The sequence below is a fragment of the Artibeus jamaicensis genome, unplaced genomic scaffold (assembly GCF_021234435.1).
Source record: "Artibeus jamaicensis isolate MK-2021 breed Jamaican fruit bat unplaced genomic scaffold, CSHL_Jam_final contig_384, whole genome shotgun sequence".
NCBI classification, from domain to species: Eukaryota; Metazoa; Chordata; class Mammalia; order Chiroptera; family Phyllostomidae; genus Artibeus; species Artibeus jamaicensis.
In genome coordinates this window covers 5,392,848-5,414,794 of record NW_026521810.1, presented here as the reverse complement: position 1 = coordinate 5,414,794, position 21,947 = coordinate 5,392,848, and positions in this window count along the sequence as shown.

Below are 21,947 nucleotides of genomic sequence, written 5' to 3'. Positions count from 1 at the left end.
TAAAAATCTCTGATGAGCACCTTGTGCCCCATCTCAGCATCTGTTTCTGGAAAATCCAGTCTGGTACACTGAGCCAACACATTAAGCCCTGATTCCCAATGTTAATAGGCTTTGCCTAATGGAGCTAGTATTTCTTCCCTTCAATCTACTGCTTCTGCCCCTGCCCCTCACTCTTTCAGTACAAAAACTGCCTCCTCCTAAAACAAACAACCATGGGTGAAGCCTACTGACTCAATATTAATATTAATATTTTAAACTTCTTTAATTTATCTCTTTTCTATTCTAGCACCACTGCCTTAGTTAAATCCATTTTCACCCTTTGCCTGGTGTTTTGCCACAGCATCCTAAATAGCCTCACTGTCTCCTGTCTTATCCTTGTTTAATTAATTTCCTGTGCTGCACTCTGGGGGGTCTTTCTGAAAAATTCTGCAGGCATAATATTTATATGATATTAACTGGTGTGTTTTTCCTCCCATTGAATTTGTGGCATTTAGAGCTTGAGAAGGAGGCTGAAAAATACCTAGGAAAAGGGATATCTACTTAGGTCTGCATGACAAATGAGAGATATCTTAAATCTGTGGCAGAAATGTACTATTATAAACCTGGCTGGAGTGAGAAGGAAAAGCATTTTTTATTATTTCCTTCTATGTTTCATAATTATTCCATGGTACATTATGAACCAAGTTGAGAGTTCTGAGCACACTTGTTGAGAACAGAGAGTAGTAACAATGCAGACACTGACATGGGAGATTCCCTGACGGGGGGCCCAGGGAAGCCTTTCTGGAATTGGGAGAGAGCAGAGCCGTTCAGATATGGGGATTCTCCTAAGCCTGGAGTTAGTCCCACCTGCCCCAACCCCACCGTCACTGGAAATGTCTAGACTGTTTTGGAGAAGACCAATGGACAGGCTGTGCAGGTGGGAGGTTGCTGCTGGCTTGGTATCAAGAGTGCAGACCGGGTGCTGGTGTCCAGCATCCTGTGCCACTGGAGTAAGAGACTCAGGAGACTTGCAGGGCTCACAGGGAAACATCTGAACCTAAGGATTCTCTTCTAGTCTGTGGGGGAAAGAGTTGAGCTTCTCTCTGAACCCAAACCCCATGTGAGGAGAAGAAGGGGTAAGGGAGCTGCTCTAAGAGGAGAAGCTGCTAGAAGGGCACTTTTCAACTTGGGCAAGTGTTTCCAACCTCCACCCCTGCCCCCCAGTAAGTCCATCAGGGGAAGCCAGAAGACAATGAATGGTCAGTTACAGAAAAGGCCTTTTCCAGTCCCTTCCTCTTTCTGATCTCTCCCTCCCACCCTTCACCCTCTGCCCACCCTCCCTCTTTCTCCTACCACCCTCCTCCCCTTTCCTCTTTCATCCTTTCTTTCCTTTTTGACCTTCAAATTATAATTTTGTGTGTTAAATTTGACCCCCTCTGATGCATGACTGATCATGTTCCTTTCCTGCCAACATCCTCTTGTGCTCTACTAGTGGTGAAACCCCAACATGTATCTTTGCTACAAAGAAAGCTAGGAAAGTGAGTATGGGCTCTGAAGCTTCTAGAATGGAAAGTGCAAGGGAGAAGGAAGCTGGGAAGGACTGTGGTGAGTGTCTGCCACAGAGATACTGGTTTATCAGGCAGGACCAGGGGCATAACATGGTTATGAAATAGAAATGGGCAGGTTCAGCTGCCTGCCACAACAAAAGCCAAACTCATGAGACAGGTGCTCATAGAAAAGAAAGGTTTATTCAGGTGCTGCCACCTGGGAGAATGGCGGACTCCCCATCTCAAAGACCATCTCTCCTTCTGCTCAAGGGCTTTTTGTTTTCCTACCCAGTCACCTTGCTAGGTTTTGGCATGCTCAGGGCCTATCCATTCATCTTTCTAGCCTTTGGCAGGCTGGGGTCCTGTTCATTTATCTTTGTAGCTTAAAAACCTCCCCCTGCACCATCTTGGTCAATGGGGGAGGCCACCCCCATGCTCCCTGTCTACACTATCAGGGTCAGTGGAGGGGGTGCTGCAGAGCCCAACATCAGGAAATGCCATGGCCCTTCCGATACTAGACACGGTGCTGGTGGTGCTGGGGCGGGGGCTGGTGCCAGCACATCTGATGGAGCTGGTTGCCCCCCACCTCTACATGTGCCCTCAGCCTGCCTCTCTGACTGACTGTCTATGGTACCAGACTCCCAGAGGGAAGATCCAGAGGTGCTGACTCAGAGCGGGCTGCCTCAAGCAGTTTTGACCACTTCTAGGTTTGTTTTATTGGATTTGCCCACCATGGAGAGGCTGGTTATAAATACAATCATTGTGGTGAACAGACTCTAGGGTGTTATTCCATGATCCCTACCTCCTGGTGTAATCTTCTCCCCTTAAGTGTAGGTGGGACTCATGTCAACAAGTGAAACTCAGGGTTGGCTAGGAAGGAAAGACTTGAAAAGGAATTACTGGTAGTTTTTTGGACCAGGGTAAAGCGATCTTCTCAGTGGCGAAGACCTCTTCCCAGTTATTATCAGCAAGTGTGACACTTCCTCTCAGATGACGAGCAGCACTTGGGGTGCACAGAGCTCTGATGCTGCCCTCAATGTGGGGAAGACAACAAGAAGTCCATGGGCTGGAGGGGTTCTATATCTGTCTTTCCGTCCGTCCGTAGTCATACTCCCTCTCCCCTGGGGTTAGATGTTGGGTAAGGAGGGGTCTCTGGACTGAGGGGAGCAGCTCACACTTTTTCCATTAGATTCTTATGCTGTGACTTGTTTGTTTTGCCTAAATTGAATCCCCACATTATTAAACGTAAGCATAATCAAATGTAAGTACAAGCCCACATTTGAAAGGCAAATATAAAAGGTTTCTGGATTTATATCATTTTGCATTATTCAGGCTTCTTTCTTCCACCAGAATGAATAAATAAGACTTGTCTGAGACCAAACTAATTTTCTGGACAAAGTGGAATAAATTTTCAAATGGAGGAAAAAATATTCTCTGAAGACAGGTTTTTACCCAAGATTGCGCTGGGAGAGATGGAATTTGCCTGTTATTTTCAATTGTTATCACCTGGCCTTTTGTTATCCAGGTAATGATAGGGGTGTACAAAACATGACAGGGGGGAGAAAAAGAAAGCAGAAGTGAACAATGGCGTTCATCACTTAGCCCCAGGCAGACGCTGCTGCAGTGCTACGTGAACCTCAGAATGAGTTAGACACTAATCAGTCCTCCTCAAGATCCTCGTCAAATTCCTTTTTTTGTGAAAATCAAATTTATTTTGATAACTTAGTTAACTTTTTTTTTCCAGAGGGAGCTTGAGAAAGCAACCCATTTCATACCCTAAGTTAGCCGGATATTAAATCAGACAAAGATGATTCTTTATTCCATTTTCCCTTCCCATTTCCAAAAAAGACAAGAAATTTTATAGCTTGAGGAATTTTTGATGCCTTCTAAAGAGAGGAGAGAGAAACTATTAAGCTATTTCTCTTCTGACAACTTGATTATTTGTCATCTTAGATGATCTGAGAAGCCCCATCTGCAGTTTAAAAAATGGTTTGATCAGTAACATTTATGTAAGAATTAGTTCTATTTTAAATTACATATATGTCTCTTCTTGTCAAATTTAATAGGCACGTTAATTAGAGAAATGGAATCCATGGACTGAAATAGTATCTTTAAATAGGCTACTTAGTTTTTTGCTGCTTCTCAGAACAGAGAAGGTATACTTTTCATTGTAAAATATAATATTCATTCAGACATATGCTGTTTAACAGGCAATTTGAAAGTGAATAGTAGATATAACCACTGCCTGAATCAAGAAACAGGACTTTATCTCCTCTTAAAAGGTCACTCCGGGCTTGCTCCCGCCCATGACCTTTGACTTCACCAGCAGTGATTTTCTGTTGAAAGGGTCAGAACAGACCTCTCCAAGATCTGTCAATTTGGCATGCGGATTATTTTGAGCTGAAGGCTATGGAGACTCTGCAGGCTCAGGAAAAGCTTCTTTTCTCTCTCTCTTAAATAATTTAAATCAGAGGCCTTGCCCATAATAAGTCATCACCAGAAATAACTTTTTACGATCTATCTATAGGTCAGGGCAAACATTTAATTACTGACATCTGTTCTTCTTATCATCCAGTGATGGCCTTCCTCCCCTCTGAAGCTCCCCTTCCCCATGCTGTACCTAAAGCTGAGCTCGGAATGTCATATAGACCTCATTTTCCCTTTCTGTCTCTAAACCTTTAATGTATGTGGGGTTCCCATGCATAGTTATAAAATTAAATGTGGTTATTTTCTCTCGTTAATCTGTCTCATATAGATTTCATTATTAAACCAGCCTACAGAACTTTGAAAGTAGAAGAAAGGTTCTCCCCACACACACATTTCCCTACTACACATGGATTTCTGAATAAAGACAATGCCCCCTCTATTTTTCTCTCTCCTTTAAATGTCAGTGGACCTTGGTTCTACACCTTTTCTTTTTCGATCAACATACTCTTATCTCTTAGTAGATATCATTCCCCCTCATGGCTTCAAAGATCACCTGTATGCCCCCAGACACATGTATCTGGCTCTAACCTTTCCCCTGGCCTACAGACCCTTCCTCTGCCTGTGTGTGAACAGCTCAGTGAGTGACCTCCACAAAAATACCGACACCCATCTTTGACTTCTCTTTCATTCCAATCTCCAATAAAATTACCATAATCATTGGATTCTCTCTCCCAAACCATCTCCCCAACCCATCCACTTCTTCTCAGAGTAGGTACTCTAATCTATGCCATTTCCTCCAGGATACACGTGACATAGTGATTTATAGTAAAAAAGGTATATTTGTGCCCTGGCTTGTGTAGCTCAGTGGATTGAGCGCGGGCCTGCAAATCAAAGGATCAAGGTTCGATTCCCAGTCAGGGCACATGCCTGGGTTGCAGGCCAGTTCCCATCAGGGGACACATGAGAGGCAACCATACATTGATATTTCTCTCCTTCTCTCCTTCCCTTCCCCTATAAAGATAAATAAATAAAATCTTTTGAAAAAAAAGGTATATTTGCTCTTCATTCCAATCTCTGGCACAGAGGTCCTAAAACCGTGGTATTTTCTAAGTGATGAGAGCCATGAAGGTGTCTTTTGTTATTCGTAAGGAGTCCCTTGTTGAGCACACCTGAGCTGTACTAATGAGGTTGTAACAGTGGGAAATTGTAACCCACCAAACTATTCTGACATTGTTTCTGTAAGTGCTGACCCTGAGTAATATGTAGCTTGCAGATGAACAACATCTTTATATAAGAATCCTAGGAACTAGCTTCAAATGATACAGACTTCAACCTTTAGGATCTGGGAGATTTGCTGACCTTCATCGCTGGAGCCAGGATGACTAAACCAGGATGATGCACACTGGACCATCACTTGCCTTATGAACTGTGCTAGTCTGTGTGCAGAGAATTTTCCAACCCCTGCTCTGGTTCTCTTTGTTTGTTCCTCTCTCCCTCCTTATAAAAACCTCTGTCTGCACTGAGAGGTGGAGATGGGCTTTAAGACATGAGTCCCCCATCTTCAACGTGGCCGGCATCTGCAAATAAACCACTTTCCTTTACATCAATACCTGTCTCTCAAGTATTGGCTTTTGTAGTGGCAGGCAGCCAGACCTACATTCAGTTACAAGGTTAATTAGGTTGGGGCTGGTCACCAGAAGGACCAAGTAATTTGAGGATTGGAACTTCCAGCCCCACCAACCAGTCCCTGGAAAAGGGCAGAAGGTAGAGGGACTGCAGATTAAGCTTTATAAAGACTCTCGAACAGTAAGATGTGATGAGCTTCTGGGTCAGTGTATCAACATACCTGGAAGGTGGTGGACCCCAGTTCCATGAGGAGAGAAACTCCTGTGCTTAGGACCCTTCCAAACCTCACTCTGTATATCCCTCCATCTGGCTGTTCATCTGTATTCTTGATAATAAACTGGTAAATGTAAGTTAATGTTTTCCTAGGCTTTGTTAGGCATCCTAGCAAATTATCAAACCCAAGAAAAAGGTTGTGGGAATTCCGATTTTAATCAGTCATTTGGAAGTACAGGTGACAACTTGGACTTTTGGCTGGCGTCTGAGGCAGAGGCACTCTGTGGAACTGAGTCCTTTACCTTTGGGATTTGATGCAATCTCCAGGTGGACACTGTCAGAATTGAGTTAAATTTGTGGGACACCCACTCTGTCTATTGAGAACAGGAGAATTTGGCGGTGTTGGATACACTTGAGAATATGCTAAATCTTCATAAAAGCTACTAATTATAGTAGTTATTATTTGCAATTACTGTATTTATTCACAAGTTCTTTTAATAAGTATTGATTGTTCATCTCCATTATTAAAATATAAGGTCTGTGGGATAGAGATCCTTCCTGGTTTATTGACATAGTCTTAGAGCCAAGCACACTGCCTGCCAAGGAAGGGAGGGAGGGAAGAAAGGACAAAAGGAGGAGGAAGCACAGAATGAAGAGTGATTGAATCTCTTAGGAAGAAGAAGAAAAACCAAAAGTTTCCTCCAGTACGATACAGAAGAATCTGGACAAGATCGAGGAAGTTAAGTGTAGAAACTGAGTGAAGGGCTTTGAGCAGCCAGGCCCTGGACACTAGATTTAAGCTACATTTACCTAAATCTTTGAATAACAGAGTAGGGAAATTATGTGCCCTCCATTACAGTGAGTATGTTCCCTGCCCCCACTCCACTAATTACACCCAAGTCAGTACCTACTCACCCCTCTGGTTTTAGTTTTCTCCACTTCCTCCAGGTGAGTTATTCCACGGCACTTAACTCTGTAGTAACTGTCTGCACACCATTAGCCTGTAAGCTTTCTTGTGAACAACAGATCACACTCCCTTGTGCTTCACAGTATCTGACTGCAGTTCCTGAACTTGGCACTGAGTAAATGCTAAATAAAGTTAGAGAAACTGGAGGTCCGAGATTAAAGTACTTTCCCAAGTCATAACAGCTGTAGGGATTTGGACTTTTATTTTACAAACTACACTCTTCTCTACGTGGCTACCAGCTTTGTGCATTAAATTTTAAATATTCACCCATTCACATTTTCATCAGCCCTATCTCCAATGGGCTCATTACTACCACCTGTTTTTAGTCCTGTCTTATGAATGAATGCTACTAGGGAAATCATGTAAAAACAGAATTTGCATTATTTGGAATTCTGTAACTCTTTTTCATACTTTGGTTCAAGATGTGAGATATCAGGGCAAAACTGAAGTTGTTACCCAGATTTCTCTGACAGACTGTTTATGGCTTTGTTGCTTTACTCTTTATGTTAGATTGTATTGTTTTTCAAAATGTTGGCCACCCCTTCCTGTGGGAGAGTTATACTTTCCCACCCTACTGAGGTCAGATTTGGCCAGGACCCTGTTTCAGCCCGTGAAACCTGAACAGAGTCGTGTGTCATATTTCTGAGCAGAAGCACAGCTATAGTGTGGTTCTGCCATTTTCTTTCCCTCTTCCACAAAACCAGCAAAAGCCTAGACAGGAGCTGCTCTGTCAACTGGGGTCTGAAGTAAAGAAGTCTTAGAGCAGAGCCATGGATGACACATTAATAATTCACAATGTGAGTTGCTATAAACCACTGTGATACATGTCTATAGGACACCTTTCCTCGTGGTATGGGAATGTAGCCCAGTCCCCACTTGGAAAGGTCAGTGGGGACTGAGGTCTGGCACACAGGACCCATGCCCACAAATAGGTTCTCCCATGGAGAATCAGGCCTGCATTGTACCTAGGCTGCTATGAGACTTGCTTTTGCTAAAACTCCCTCACCCTTACTTGAAGCAGAAAATGTTTACTCCATATCTTTAAAGTAACTTTCTAAAATCTATGCTAAACCTTCCAAGGACAAGTGTAACCAGTTAAACCACTTTTCCCTTTGCATTTGCAAATATCCTTCTTCTGTAATGTAATTAGCAACATCCTCTCCTTTGTCTTCTGTAAAAAGTAACCACCTAAAGCGAACCTATACATAGTAAATGAGGACCATCCTCAATGTCATGTGCCCAGAAAAGCAATAAAAACTTGTCTAGGCAAGGGATGGGGCTGGCCCTCTCTCACTCAGAGAGTGGCCATGCCATCCCTTTTTCTCCACAGGACTTCTGCAGTCTGTGTGAATTTGTCTTGTTTCATCCTAATGCCGTGGACACTGCAGCCAGTGTCTGCAACATATCTGTTACTGTAGCATAATTTAGTCTATTCTTACTGATAATCCTTTTACAATTCATCTTATTTGTAGTCAGCAAACACAAATTTTGTCAAATGTCCCTTGTCTCCTGTCTCAAAGCTTTTTACTGTTAGACAATGAGGTAGAAAGCCAAGTTGGCACCCATGACTTTCAACAGCATCAGTTAATTGGGTATTTTCCCTTTGTTGATGGCAATGGGTGCTGTGGTACAGAGGAAGGATTTGAGGTTCAGATTCAAAATGTTGCATTTAAAATATGGTGTGACTTTGAGCTTTCATGTCCGCATTTCCAGGGAAGGTGAGTGTAAAGGCTTCCAGCACACTATAATATACAGTAAGTCCTTAATAGATACTGGATATTCTTGAAGGTTGAGGTATCTTTAACTCTAGAAACTCCAACTGTTCACTTGGCTCATTCTATTATTAAATTAAAATTTCTTCAATTCAAAACTTTACCTCTTCCAAGCGAACTTCCTTGGTTCACATGAACTACATTTGAAACTTACCTTGTCCTCCACTATCTGTTAAGCCCTCTTATGATGTTTGTATAGCACTGACATAATTATTCTTATGAACTAGTAGGAGTTTGATAGAAATTTGTTGAATTAAATTAAGTTATATTTTATATATCCATGTGAATATTATGCATTTACGCATCATGTAAGACTGTGAATCAATGAGACTAATTGTCATGGAAATGAATTATTGTGTAGCATTTGCTTTATTAAAAAGAATTTGTGTAATGTTTATTTAAAAATGCCTGTGAACTTAGCACCCAGCTTCACCAGCACATTCCCAATGTCATCAAGCTTTGTATCTGCTCCTGGTCCACCCCATCCTTCTGGCCCTTCCCCAGAGATAACCACTATCTTGAGTTTTATATTAATTATTGAAATACTCTGTCAATGCCAGACATTGCATAAGCAATGAGGGTTCACCACTTCAAAGTAATCATCTTAGCTCCAGTTGGTGTTGCTAGTGGATTGAGTGCTGGCCTGCAAACCAAGGGGTTGCTGGTTCGATTCCCAGTCAGGGCACATACCTCAGTTGTGGGCCGGGTGTGTGAGAAGCAACCACACATTGATGTTTTTCTCCATCTCCCACTCTCTTCCTCTCTCTCTAAAAATGAACAAATAAAATATTTTTTTTAAAAGTAATCATCTTATACTGCTTAAAACATTTTGGTTGCCTTTTATAGATTACCTTAGGATTCTTAGACATGTTCTTTGAATGTTCTCACAAAGATTTACTTTTTCAAAACAATCTAAGACACTAACGATACTGGTTACCATTTATTAAATATTTATGTGTCAGGCACTGTACTATGCCCCCTGAGTTCATAGTTTCCTTAGTCCTCACTTTCTGAGTCCATTTTACAGCTAAGACAATGAGACTCAGCAAGGTAAACAGCTCATCCCAAAGCACCTGGTCAGTACGAAGCACAGCTGGGTAAGTCCTTCACTGTGAAGCACCCAAACCCTATCCTAATTACTGCACATGACCCTAGTGACTTGTGAAAGCCAGCTTGTGAATTAGGTGAAAGGTAGGGGATAATCAGGATAGGAAATACCATCTATGATTAAAAACAAAAGCAAGACTGCACTATGAATAGCAAAACTGATTTTCCTCAGTTGCCCTGGCTCTGAAAAAGTCCACAAGCAAGGTTTAGGGTTTGAGGAATGGTCCTAAGTGACTGCCTAGAAGGGTTCAGCAGGATTTGAAATGTTAGCATCAGCTTAGTTAAAACTATAATACCATCTATACAGACCTGTCCTGTCACATTGATAGGGGACTCCAGAGTTGGAAAATTTTAGTTTAAGATAAATAGTTAATAAGCCTAGTAGGTAATTCATGTTAAAGCTATGGTTTCAGGAACTGTGGGCAGGGCCTACCATGACCCCCTGGAGAGACAGCTGACCTCCCGGGGCACAGCTAAAGCCCACTGCCTGGGGCACAGCTGGAGACATCTGAGCCAGTATGTCCCAGGGAGAAACAGACAACCACCTGCCTGGGGAACAGCTAACACACAGGGTGAGAATGCTGCAGTTTTTAAATTTAATTTTCCCTGAATTTCAAAACCCGTCACCCATTTGTTCTGTTATAAAAAGGCTAGCTTGAAAGAAAATGTAAGATGGTCTGCAAGGGTACTATACCTACCATCTTCTCAGATCGCCAACCTTCTGAATAAAGTGCCCATAACAATTCAATCCCTGTCCCTATTTATTGGGTCTGGTAGGTGACAGACGGCATGAACACTGGGTTTTCCGGTTTCAACTTTTTGTGAATGTATACAGTGATTCAAGGGACGAAGATCATTTTTTAAACCAATGGTGCTGGAGAAATTTGATACCCGCAAGCCACAAAAATGAACATTCACTTAACATCACACCTTGAAAATTAATTCAAAATGGATCACAGACCTTAAAAATGTAAGTGTAAAGTTATAAAACTTTTAGGGGAAGGAAAGAATATGTTTGGGACCTAGGGCTAGGAGAAGTGTTCTTAGACTTGACACTGAAAACAGGATTCATATAAGGAAAACTTGACCTGATTGAAATGAGAAGCTTTTTTATCTATGAAAGATCTTTTAAAGAGAATAAAAAGACAAGCTACAGAGTAGGAGAAAATATGAACAAGCCACATATCTGATAAAGGACTTGTAACTGGAATATATCTTTATTCCAGTTAGTGTTGAATTGAACTTTCAACACTTTGTCACAGGTGGGCACAGGTAACCAGGTTCTTGGTGATCAGGACAAAGATGTGAATCAAACACCCAGAATTTATAGCAGAGAACATGGGAGCAGGCCAGCTCCAAGCAGAGATTGACCTCATGGGCTGGAGGGACTCTATTATAAGAGAGATCCTTCTTGACTAGTTTTGGCAGGTTATACTGTGACAAGTAATTGTAAAGCTACTGCACATGGGGTCTCCCATGGTTTTCCCAGATTGGCCACCAGGGAAGGGGTTCCACAATGTTACCTAGTTGACCCCCCTTTTACTGGGGTCCCCCTGTACTAGGTTTGCCTTTCCCTTCACCAGAGAATTATAGCTCTCCATGTCAGAGATTGGTGAAAAGGAAAGGAATTATTTATTCAAGTTATACAGACTTAAGAGTAATGACTTAATGTCTTCATCAAAATCCAAAAGTTCCTTAAAACACCGACAAACACATAGTCCTTCTTTCCCCCTTTGCCCAGTCCAAGGTACCATCTCAGGAATAGAAATAGAAATGTTCCCATTAGGGAAACACAAACTAAAGCCACAATAAGCTATCTCTATACACTTATCAGAATGACTAAAATAAAAAGTAGTGACAGCACCGAATGCTAGTGAGAACATGGTGGTTCTCTCCTAAAGCCAAGTGATGGTTCTCTGCTAAAGTTGCATGATGATTCTTCTCATGGCTGTGGGGGGGGGGGGCGGTCCCCCTACTCTGTCCAAAGCCATGTGGTTCTCTCTGCTGAAGCTACATGGTGATTCTCTCTCACATGGCCGTGGGAGTCCCTATTCTGGCCAAAAACACGTGGTTCTCCCCTCAATGGCTGCCACATCTGTGTTTAAATCCCCATGCCAATCTTCCTCTGTACCTCCATTTCCGACTCCTCCCACAATTGGCTATACCCACCAGGACTCCCATATCCTCCCAGCTTTACTGGGCTGCCATAGTGAGTCTGGGCAGGTATGGCCCCATAGCGTGGAGCCAATCATCCTCAAACTCTCACACAGGTGCTGTAACAGGGGCTGGGGAGTTACCTCCCAGTTACATCTTGAGTGGAAGTCACTTTCATCCCCTTGGCTCAAAGCATGGCCACAGCTATTTAACATATCTGTGAAACCAGTTAAAGGTTATAGATACATTAAATGACCATTCTAGAGGTTGTCTGCGAAATTGTTGCTATGCAAAACAACTCAATGGCCCTGCTCCTTGTATCCCATCCCCCCAGCTCAGACTTGTGGGGCTGAGGACACCCCATATTTTTAATATTTCCTGGACACCCTGAATTCTGGACCCTATTGCAAATTCTTCTTTTGGGGGCCCCCTGGCTGCACCCTCCTACAAATCAACCTTGAGAAGCACTCAATCCAGTTTAAAAATGGTCAAAAGACAAGAATAGAGACATGATGTGACTTCATAGAAGAGGGTACAGAGATGGCAAATAAACACAGGAAAAGATGTTCAATGCCATTTGCCATTAGGGAAATACAAACTAAAGCCACAATAAGCTATCTCTATACACTTATCAGAATGACTAAAATACAAAATAGTGACAGTGTTGCAGGAAAATGAAGCAACCAGACACAAGATTTATTAACGTGCTCGGGCTTAGAGGAGTCAGTCTCCAAATTCTGATCCCTGAACAAAGGATTCTTGAGTTTATATAGCTTTCAGGGTAGTAAAGCAAAATACAGAAGCAGAAATGCGGAAGTTAGTCCTAGCTACGAGGCGAAAGTAAAGTACAAAGGCTAAATTCGAAGGTTAGTTTTTAACAGCAGGAGTACTAATCTCAGCCCTAACTAATACACTGTTGTTTACTTATCCCAGACAGCCCCATCATTCTCCCCAGGGCGCCTGGGGCCTGAGCAAATAAAGGTTAAACAAAGGTTCTTCAAAGCTTCCCATATCAATAGCACCAAATGCTAGTGAGAATGTGGAAAAACTGGATCCCTCACACTTTGCTGGAAGGAATGTAAGCTGATCATCCTCTCTGGAAAACAGTTTTGACAATTTCTTACAAAATCAAACATATACCTGTTACTGACTGAGACCTGGTTCTTGCTGATGCTGTAAGAAATTACACATCAGCAAATATATTAATGTGCAAGCAGGGTTTATTGGCGATATGTTCTCATGGAAGAGAACAGGCCTTTTTGAGGTGAGGAAGGGGAAGGGCATAGGTTCAGGGCAACACAGGGTAAGGGTGGTGAAAAGAAGGGTGGTCAAAGGCTGAGAAGGCAAGTGATCACCCAGTCCTTTGTTCTGAGGACTTACATAGTTGGCGGATGGGGGTGAAGAAGTTACATACTGATTGACTGGTAAAGGTGGTGCCAGATTTTGGAGGGTGGTGAATACCCAAAGGTATTTATGGGCTTCTTTCTTTGGGCTCTGTGAGGGGAGGGTGTGAATACCCAGAGGTGTTAATCGGCTATTTCCCTTGTGTTTAGGCTCCTGTATTAAGTTCTTTGTTAGATTGCAATGGTGAGGGCCCAGCCTTTATTTCTAACACAACCACCAATACCACCCAACAAATGAACTCTGGGCATCTGTCCCAGACAAATGAAGACATGTTCACACAGAATATGCACTCGGTACTCACAGCAGCTTTACCTGACCTCAAATTGGAGTAAAAGACATTTTAAACTAGAGAAAAAATATTTTTAATTAGCCATATTCATCAGTGCTTTCAAAAATAACCCCCTACACACATAACAAATTAAAATCGGTAGCTAAAAATGCCTTTTATGAAATTCCTGCTTTGTAGATGATGCAAATTAGTGAATGATCAGAAAAAGGTTTTGTATTATAATAAAGAAAGATTTTTATTTAACTTACTAATATTCAGAGAAGATTTACTAACACTTAAAATGACATTTGAGAGATAGAAAATTCTCTGGTTGAAATGCAGAGGCTCTGTTGACCTTGACCAAAAGGAGCACACTTTCTCCCTGACGGCATACTTTTATCACTAGATGGATCATCAGAAATTACCACGTGGCTTTATTTCTTGCCTTTCTTGTTAGAAAAATTCATAAACTTCAAATTTTACTTATGTTCATATTTTTTAACTATCATATTTGCACAATGTCAAAATATTGTTTGAAATCTTACATTGCATTTATCTTAGTTCATTTCAAGCTCAGAGACACATGGGTACTAAGATGAACTGAAACCCTCTGTGACTCCAAAGCCCTCCCAGCTGAAACCTGGGCCTCTCTGCCTGTCATACAGACACGTTCATTATGGTTACCATTCATGATGCCAACAATGGTGGGAGATGAGCTCAAACTGACCAGCATGCACATTATTTGGAGGTATTTCTCTCTCAATTTATTGCTGAATCAAAGACTTGAACAACCTACTATATGCCAGGCACTGTTCTAAGCATTTTACATGTGTTAATTTATTTCTCATAATCATCCTATGAAGTAATATTGTTACCCTATTTTACAGATAAGGAAAGTGAGGCGTCGGGTGGCAAATAACCTGCTCATGATCACACATATAGGTGGCAGAGGCAAGATTCAGACCAAGCAATTGAGATGTAGACTCAGCTACACCACCTCCCCCTTAATGAAAGAGTGGATAAATACCATATGATCTCACCTTTAACAGGAAGCTAAACAACAAAACAAACAAGCAAGCAGAATAAAAACAAAGACACTGAAATAGAGAACAAGGGGCCAGTGACCAGAGGGGAGAGGAAAGGGAATTTAAGGGGGAAAAGGGGAGGGATTTGGAGGAACAAATATGAAGGACACAGGGACGAGAACTAAGGGCGGTGGAAATGGGAGGGAGGTGGGGAGCACGGGGCGGGGGGGGGCTGGGATGGGAGAAATAGACAAAAAACTGTACTTGAAAAATGACTAAATAAAATTATTTAAAAAAAAGAAAGAGTGGATGAGTAGATGGGTGGATGAATGGATGGATAGATATACGAAGGATTAAATGAACAAGTTTGTCTAATGTGGCCATATGTTGCAAATAAGATCTCTGTTGGCATGGGAGCTATGGTTCCCAGGGCCCGTCTGGCCTCTGTATGTCACTCTCTGGCCTTGTTCCCAGCCCAAGACTTGCTTTTTTGTAAATGCCGGGTTTGTTGAAGGACTTCAGTGTTAAGAGTCAGGAAATCTGAGTTCTTATTTTGGTTGCATCCCCAGCTTGTTGCATATTCTCAAGTAAATTGATGACCTATTTCCCCATTTGTAAATGAAAGCTCAACTAGAATAATTTCTTTAAAAATTATTTATTTTTTATTGAATTTATTGGGGTGACATTATTAATAAAATTAGGTGGGTTTCAGATGTACATTTCTACAATACATTATCTGTATGCTCTATTGTTTGTTTACCACCCATAGTCAAGTCTCCTTCCATCTCCATTTATTTCCCCTTTAGCTTCTTCTACCTCCCCCCACCTCACATTTCCCTCTGGTAATCACCAAACTTGTCTGTGCTTATGAGTTTTGTTTTTTCTTTTTTTTCTCTTCTTTTTTGTCCACCCTTCAATCTTTTCTACCCCTTTCCTCCCCCTTCCCTCTGGCAGTCACCATATCATTGTGTGTCCATGAGTCTTTCTTTTTGTTCTTTGCTTAATCCCATTACACTTCTCACTTAGCACCCAACCACCTTCCCTTGACAGCTGTCAGTCTGTTCTCTGGATCCATGAGTCTGTCTCCACTTTGTTAGTTTATTTTGCCCACTAGATTCCACACGTAAGTAAAATCACATGATATTTGTCTTTCTCTGGACTGACTTATTTCACTTAGCATAATACTCTTCAGGTACATCCATGCTGTCACAAAGGTAAGATTTCCTTCTTTTATATGGCTGAGTAGTATTCCATCACATTAATGTGCCACAGCTTCTTTATCTACTCATGTACTGATAAGCAGTTGGGCTGTTTCCAAATCATGGCTATTGTAAGTAATGCTGCAATGAACATAGGGGTGCATATAGTCTTTTGCATTGGGTTTCAGATTTTTTTAGATATATTACCAGGAGTGGAATCACTGGGTCCTAATGAAGTTCCATTTTTAATATTTTAAAAAACGATTTTATTTATTTATTTTTAGAGAGAGGGGAAGGGAACGGGAAAGAGGAGAGAAATATCAATGTGTGGTTGCCTCTCATGTGCCCCCTACTGGGAAGCTATCTGAAACGCAGGCATGTGCATTGACTGGGAATTGAACTGACAACACTTTGGTTGGCAGGCCCATGCAATTTAAATTTTGGGTGGTATGTTCATACTGTTCATACTGTTCTTCACAGTGGTTGCACTAGTCTGCATTCCCACCAACAGTGAATGAAGGTTCCCTTTTCTCCACATCCTCACCAACACTTTTCATTTGTGGATTTATTAATGATAGTCATTCTGACAAGTGTGAGGTGATATATAATTGTGGTTAATTTGCATTTCTCTGATGGTTAGTGATGTTGAGCACCTTTTCATATGTCTGTCTGCCATCTGTATGTTCTCTTTGGAGAAATGTCTATTCATATCCTTTGCCCATTTATTAATGGATTGTTTGGGCATTTTTGGTGTTGTGTTTTATAGGTTATTTATTAATTTTGGATATGAAACCCCTATCAGATGTATTGGTAAATGTGTTCTGCCATTCAGTGGATTGCCTTTCATTTAATTGATGGTTTCCTTTGCTGTGCAGAGACTTTTTAGTTTGATGTGGTCCCATTTTTAAAATTTTTTCTTTTGTTTCCCATGCCTGAGGAGATATATCAGAAAAAAATTGGTAAGAGAAATGTCTGAGATTTTAAGCCTATGTTTCCTGCTAAGATTTTTATGGTTTTGAGTCTACCATTAAAGTATTTAATCCATTTTGAATTTATTCTTGTGTATGGAATAAATAGGTGGTCTAGTTTCATTCTTTGGCTGTATCTGTCCAATTTTCCCAACACTACCTATTGAATAGGTTATCTTTACCCAATCGTATATGCTTTTCTCCTTTGTCAAATAGTAACTGTCAAACAGACCATAAAGGTGTGGGTTTATTTCTGGGCTCTCTATTCTGTTTTATTGCTGTAAATGTCTTTTTATGCAAGTACCATAAAAACAGAGTACCATACTGTCTTGATTATTATGGTGTTGTAGTACAATTTGGTATCAGGTAGTGTGATTCTGATACAGGGTGCAGCCAGGGGGGCCCCCAAAAAAGATTTGGAATGGTGTCCAGAATTCAAAGTGTATAGAAATATTGGAGAGACATATAAGATGTCCTCACCCCCCCCCCCAGGGGGAAGGGAAGAATGGAGCCAGGCCATTGAGAGCTGTTTTGCATAGCAACAGTTTTGCAACTAACCTCTGGAATGGTTATTTAACATATCTATAACCTTTAACTGGTTGCATAGATATGTTAAATAGCTGTGGCCAAGTTTGGGGCCAGAGAGAAGGAAGTAGCAGGGGACTGAGGATGGAACTAGGAGGACTCAGGATGGGAACTAAGGTCTGCTCTCCGGAGTGAGAAGGGCTTGGACTCAGAATGTAACAAGGGGCTGCGCTCCTGAGTGAGAGCGCCTAGATAAGAGCTTGGAAAAGACTGGCTCCAGGACATGAAGGGTCCCCGCTTGGCCAGATGGGGAGAGAGCCACGCGGTTTCAGCAGAGTGAGGACCCCCTGTTGGTGAGGTGATAGAGAGAGCCACGTGGTTTTGGCAGGGTGTGGACCCCCTGTTTCCCAGGTGAAAGGGAAAAACCACGCAGCTTTGCCTGAATGGAGATCCCTGCAGCCAGGTGAAGAAGAAAGACACATGGTTTTGGTGGAGTGCGGACTCCTGCAGCTTTGGTAGAAGAGGCCCACGCAGCTTTGGGGTGCCCCCTTTGGCTGCGGGGCCTGAAAAGCAACAGAGACTTTGACTGGAACTGGGTACAAAGGACTCTTGCCAGTGGACCATGAGAGGGTACCACAGTACTTTGGATTAACTGGAGATCCTGCCTGCACAGTGACACAGCTGACGGTGCCAGTGGCCTGCAACACAGATGTGTGCTCTTTTCCTGATTTACGGTACCCGGAGTTGGGACAGTGGGAGAAGGGAGCGCTGTGTGGGTGTAGGTGTATACCCTAAAGGACTTTGATATTTTAGTGGTGGCATTAGGCCTGAGTAGCATTAAATAAACATTTTGTTTCCTTTTCACAAATCTCTGGCATTAAGAGATGTCTTTCCAATTGGCGGCGGACAGAAGGGCCCAGTAGATTTTAGTATTTTGTTTTCGGGAGGGGCCCCTGTTGTATAGCAGTTTTGGGCATCCCTAGGTGGGCCAAATATTGTATTGCCCCTCCCTCAAACCACCTCCTCTTGTTCGGTAACAGTTTCTCCAACTCTGTTCTTCTTTCTCAAGATTGCTCTGGCTCTTTGAGAGTCTTTGTGGTTCCATATAAATTTTTGAAATATTTGCTCTAGTTCTGTGAAATATGCCATTAGTATCTGGATAGAAATTACATAGAATCTATAGATTGCTTTGGGTAGTATGGACATTTTAATGATATAAATTCTTCCTGTCCATGAACATGGTATGTGCATCTACTCATTTGTATTTTCTTCAACTTCTTTTTTCAGTGTCTTATAATTTTTGTAGCACTGGTCTTTACATCCTTGGTTAAATGTTTTCCTAGGTATTTTAAAAATAATTATAAATGGGATTGTTTTCTTTGTTTTCCTCTCTCATAGTTTATTACTGGTATATAAAAATGCAACTAATTTCTGGATATTTAATTTGTATCCTACTTTACTGAATTCAGTGATTAGTTCTAGTAGTTTTTTGGTGTAATCTTTAGGGTTCTCTATATACAGACCATGTCATCTGAAAATAATGACAGTTTTACTTCTTCCTTTACCAATGTGGATTGGTATCCACATTGTTTCCTCTTCTTGTCTGATTGCTGTGCCTAGGACTTTCAAGTACTCCTGAATAAGAGTGGTGAAAATGGACATCCCTGTCTTGTTCCCTGTCTTAAAGAAAATACTTCTAGTTTTTGTCTATTGAGTAGGATGTTGGCTGTGGGCTTGTCATATGTGGTCTTTATTATGTAGAGATATGTTCCCTCTATTTCCACTTTGCTCAGAGTTTTACACATAAATGGTGCTGGGTTTTATTAAATGTTTTTCTGCACTTATTGATATGATTACATGGTTTTTGTTTATGTGATGTATTACATTTATTGGTTTCTGGATATTGTATCAACCCTGCATCCCTGGAATAAATCCCCCTTGATCATGGTGTATGATCTTTTTAATATATTGCTAGATCAAGTTTGCTAATATTTTGTTGAGGATTTTAGCATCTATATTCATAAAAGATATTTACGTATTATTTTCTTTCTTTTTTTTTCCAGTGTCTTTATCTGGTTTTGGAATTAGGATAATACTGGCCTCATAAAATGAGCTTGGAAGTTGCTCCTCCTTTTGAATTATTTGGAATAGTTCAAAAGGAGAGAACTATTGAGAAGGAGAGCTATTAGTTTTTCTCTAAATATTTGTTAAAATTCACCAGTGAAGCCATTTGGTCCAGGATTTTTGTTTGTTGAGAGTTTTTAAATTATTGCTTCAATTTCACTAGTTGTAATCTGTCTATGCAGATCTATGATTCTTCCTGATTTAGTTTTGGAAGATGGTATGCTTCTAGGAATTTATCCATTTCATTCAGATTGTTCAATTTGTTGGCATATAGTTACCCATTATATTTTCTTACAATTCTTTATATTTCTTTGTTGTCAATTATTATTTCTACTCTTCCATTTCTGATTTTATTTATTTGGATTCTCTTTGTCTTTTCTTTTTTAAAATATTTACTTTATTTCTTAGAGAGAAGAAAAAAGAAGGAAAAATAAACAAAGGGAAACATTGATGTGTGAGACAAACATCTACTGGTTTCCTCTCACACACCCCCAACTGGGGACCTGGACCACAATCTAGGTATGTGCCCTGACTGTGGGTCGAACCAGCAACCTTTTGGTTCACAGGCTGGCATTCAACCTAGTGAGCCATGAGTCATAGCTTTTCTTTTTCTTTGATGAGTCTGATTACAGATTTATCAATCTTGTTTATCTTTTCAAAGAAACAGCTTTTAGATTTACTTTGTATTATTTTTATTTCTTTATTTTATTTATTTCAGCTCTGATCTTTATTATTTCCTTTCTTCTACTCACTTTGGACTTATTTGTTGTTCTTTTTCTAGTTCCTTTATGTATAAAATGAAATTTTTTATTTGAGATTTTTTTTTGTTTGTTTCTTGAGATAGGTTTGAAATGCTATGAATTTTCCTCTTAGGACTGCTTTCACTGTGTCCCATAGATTTTGGGGTTTTTTGGTTCTCATTTTCACTTGTTTTAAGGTATCTTTTGATTTCTTCCTTGACTTAATTGTTAATTCATTTATTGTTTAGTAACATGTTACTTAGCCTTCATGTCTTTGGGTGTTTTAATTTTTTTTCTTGTGATTCATTTCTAGCATTAAAGTCAGAGAATATGGTTGATTTGATTAAATCTATTTAAATTTATTGAGACTTGTTTTGTGTTTTAACATGTGGTCTACCCTAGAAAATGTTTCATGTGCACTTGAAAAAAATATATATTGTGCTGCTTTGGGATGAAATGCCTAAAGATATTAATTAAATCCTTTTAATCTACTGTGTTATGTAAGGCCACCATATCTTTGTTGATTTTCTGTCTGAAAAATCTATCCATGATGTCAGTAGAGTATTAAAATCCCCTGCTATGACTGTATAACTGTTCATTTCTTTTTATATCCATAAAGATTTTCTCTGCATATTTCAATGCTCCTACATTGAGTACATAAATGTTTACTAGGTTTATATCCTCTTGTTGATTGTCCCTTTTTTATTATGTAGTGTCCTTCTTAGTCACTTAGTATAAAACCTTTGTTTTAAAGTCTGTTTTGTGAGATATAAGTATTGTCACTCCAACCTTTTTCCTTTCCTTTTGCACAACATAATTTTTTCATTCTTTTTATTTTATTTATTTTTTAAAATTTTTATTATTTATTTTTCAGAGAGAGGGAGGGAGAAAGAGAGAGAGAGAGAGAGAGAGAGAGAGAAATATACACATGAGAGAAACATTGATCAGTTGCCTCTCATATATGCCTCATCTGGGGACTTAACCCTCAACCCAGGCATGTGTCCTGACTGGGAATAAAACCAGTAACCTTTTGCTTTGTGGAACGATGCCCAACCAACTGAGTCACATCAGTCAGGGCCATCCTTTACTTATATCTTTTTGTTCTGAGATGGGTCTCTTGTAGAAGCATATGTATGGGTTTTTCTTTCTTATCTATTCACTACCCTGTGTCTTTTGATGGGAACATTTAAGCTATTTACACTTAAAGTGATTATTGATAGGTACATACTTATTGCCATTTATTCTTTTAACTATGTTCCTGTGCTTCTTTTCCCTTCGTTTTCTCATTCTTAATGCAGGCCCTTTAACATTTTTTATAACACTGGTTTTGTGGTAAGAATCTCCTTTAGGTTTCTCTTGTTCAGGAAGCTCTTTGTTTTTCCTTGTTTTAAGTGATAGCTTTGCTGGGTAAAGCAGTTCTGGTTGTAGGTTCTTGCTTTTTATCACTTTGAATATTTCATGATGCTCTCTTCTGGACTGAAGTGTTTCTGTTGAGAAATCAGCAGACAGTCCAATTGGAGCTCCCTTGTAGATAACTGTCTTTCTCTTGTGGCTTTTAAGATTCTCTCTTTGCCTTTAACTCTTGCATTTTAGTTATGATGTGTCTTGGTGTGGGACTCTTTAGATTTATCTTGTTTGGGACTCTTTGTGCTTCTTGAACTTGTGAGTCTTTTACTGACACCAGGTTAGGAAATTTTTTGGTCATTATTTCATCAAATAGGTTCTTGCTCCCTTGCTCTCTGTTCTCCTTCTGTTATTCCTATGATGTGGATGTTGATATATTTCCTATTGTCCCCAAGGTCCTTTAACTATCTTCATTCTTTTTAATTTTTTTTTTGCTGCTCTAATTTTTCTACCTTGTTTTCCAAATCACTGATTTGATTTTCTGCCTCATCCAACCTA